Raw genomic sequence first — 2,625 nt, forward strand, 5'->3', positions numbered from 1 at the left:
GCACTCCAAGCCCCAATCAAAGCCAAGGCTCAGCTCTCCCTGAGGCTCCCCTACTCACCCTGGAGCCTGCAGCCCCGCAGCCAGCCGCCGCCGCCTGGCCTCCGGGTCTCTGCTCTTTTCTGCAGGCAAGTTCCTGAAAACAGCGCGTCTGACTTCTCTCCCCAGCCTGTCGTTAGTGGCTCCTGGCCTCTGACAGACCCAGGGGCTGTGGATTGCAACACCTGCCCAGCCTCCTTCCCTCCCCTGCCCTGTTGCTGCGGCGCAGGCAGCCCCTTCCTCCCAGGAAGGCACCTGGAAGGGAAGCTGGTGAGGCTGGGCAGCCTTCCTGCCCTGGGAGTCTTAAAGGGGCTGGGGGATGTGGCAACGATGTCCCCCTCCTCTGTCTCCGGATTTCCTGACCTCAAAGCTTTGAGGCCCGGCCAGGCCCAGGCTCCAACCCAGCCGGGTGCCATTCCCCTGTCCCTTGCCTTGGGGAGCATCGCTCAGAACAGACCCTGGCTGGAAGGTTCGCTCAGCTCTGAGCCTCTTTTTGGCACCAGCCTTGGGGCCCTGATCCTCACAATACTCAGGGGCAGCCTCCAGGTTACAGGCATTTAGTCATGCAGCACCTTCCTCACCGCTCTGCTCCTACCATTGCCTGTGGCCAAGCATAGGGGGATGGGGACTCTGGGACCCCAGAGGGAAGACCTGTGAGGTTCAGGGTCTTCAGAGGCTCCGCAGAAACTAGTCATGTTTACTCACAAGGATTCTGCTAAATGGACATTTCTTGAGGGCGTGGAACAGACTACATCTTATGTCTTTCATTGTCTATATCAGGGGTGGGCAACCCCTGGCACACGTGCCAAACTTGGCATGCCAGTAACTTTTGCTGGCACGCGAAACCCTCTCTTATAATCTTCCATTTACAATTTTTTTTCTTAATATCGACTTTTTTATTTTTCAGATAAATTCAGTGTAGGTGCATCTTAGATAAATAAATAATTTTACATAACAAGTTATCTTAAAGACCATAGACATGGATTGACGAGAGAGGGGAAGAGCAATTTCTATGCCTCTGCCTTAACTCTCCCTGCCTTCCTAGATCCGACCAGTGTTTTGGTTTCATCCACATACGCTTGTGAATCTTTGTTCTCAGTGATGAATTTTGTTAAGTCTCATAATAGGAGTAGCCTGACGGATGAAAGTAGTAGCTCGTGCATATCTCTGAAGGTCACAAAATATAAACCTGATGTAAAACCTCTGTCATCAGTGATGCAGCAGCAAAAGTCCCATTGATAATATCAAACGGAGTCATAAAGTTTCCTGTAAGACTATCAGTGTACATGTATACATGAAAAAAATAAATGTATTTTTCATCATCATATACTGTGTTTTTGTCGCTCGAATGAATTTTATTATTTCTTCAAGGTTCTTCACAAATGTACACCTTAAGAGATATCAAGTAGGCGTAACATGTTCTCAAAAAATTAGGGTTGGCACGCAGAAGAATTTTGAGTCAGAGATTTTGCTGGTTTTGGCACACACTCACAAAAAGGTTGCCCACCCCTGGTCTATATCCATGATTTCCCTGCAATTGTTTATAATTTTCTGTGCATTTTTCTGTTCATAGTTTATTGGATTTATGACCCAGGAAGGTTAGGTTCCACCTGACTAGTAGAGTGTCCCTAACATATAATCCTTTTAGAAAAAAATGGGCTCTCTGAGCCTGGGGTGAGGGGGTAGACCTGGGCTGCAGTTTTGGTTCCAGATCGAAATACCCAACTGTCTGCGGTTACTTCCCCGAGATGTCCCATAGGCCCTTGCATGCTCAGCGAATCCCACTGATTCTTCTTTCGAAATAGAACCAGCATCCTGGGTAGACAGATACTCACTGTAAAGTTCAACGTGGCTCTGTTTGAATATTTTCATGATAAATAGTTGGAGGATATAAATATCACACAAACCTAGATGATTGCCATGGCCCCCTCCCAGGTCTCCTACTTCCATTCTTCTTCATCCCTCCACCTGTTAATTAAAGGTCCATCAGCAGCCAGTGCGATGGTGATCAAACAGAAGCCGGTTCCCAGCATCCACTGCCCAAACCCCCAATTGGTCCCATCTCAGCGTCAAAGTCAAACCCCTGTCAATGAACTTCAAGTTCCCATTACCTGGAGCACCCCCATTTGCTCCCCGATCCCTCTCCTATAGTTCTCTCCCTTTCTGCTCCGCTCAGCCATTCTGCTTCCCTTGTTGTTGCTTGAACTGGTTAGGCTCCCACCTGCCCCAGGGCCTTTGCACTTGCTGTTTCTTCTGCCTGGACTCTTTCCCCCAAAATACAATGATATGGGTCATTCCCTCCCCATCTACAGGTCTTTGCTCAAATATCACTTTCACATCAAGGATTTCTCCAACCACCCTTTCACGAAACCGCAAGCCCTACTCCTTACTTCTTCCCCCCCTGTATCCCTTTTCACTTCTGACATTGGTTGCCCCTGTCCTCATCTCCCATTAGAATGGAAGCTCCATGAAGGCAAGGGTTTCAGTCTGTTTTGTTTAAAACATCATCTGTTGTGTATACAACCCTGCCTGTCACACAGTGAGCCCTCAGTTCATATTTGTTGAATGAATGGATTGACTGGATGAACC

The 2,625-nt window shown here is 48.3% G+C and overlaps 1 protein-coding gene across 2 annotated transcripts in view; it reads right to left on the reverse strand.

The window, feature by feature from the left end:
• The window catches only part of CSF3R (colony stimulating factor 3 receptor (granulocyte)), a 13,413-nt gene extending 13,089 nt beyond the window's left edge, over positions 1-324 (reverse strand). For both annotated transcript variants that reach the window (XM_014541552.1, XM_005868609.2), the window contains exon 1: positions 59-324. The gene's annotated coding sequence lies outside the window, so the exon portion shown is untranslated. The remainder of the gene's footprint in view (positions 1-58) is intronic.
• Between the last annotated feature and the right edge of the window lie 2,301 nt (positions 325-2,625).

This window comes from Myotis brandtii, unplaced genomic scaffold (genome assembly GCF_000412655.1).
Source record: "Myotis brandtii unplaced genomic scaffold, ASM41265v1 scaffold274, whole genome shotgun sequence".
Classification (NCBI taxonomy): domain Eukaryota; kingdom Metazoa; phylum Chordata; class Mammalia; order Chiroptera; family Vespertilionidae; genus Myotis; species Myotis brandtii.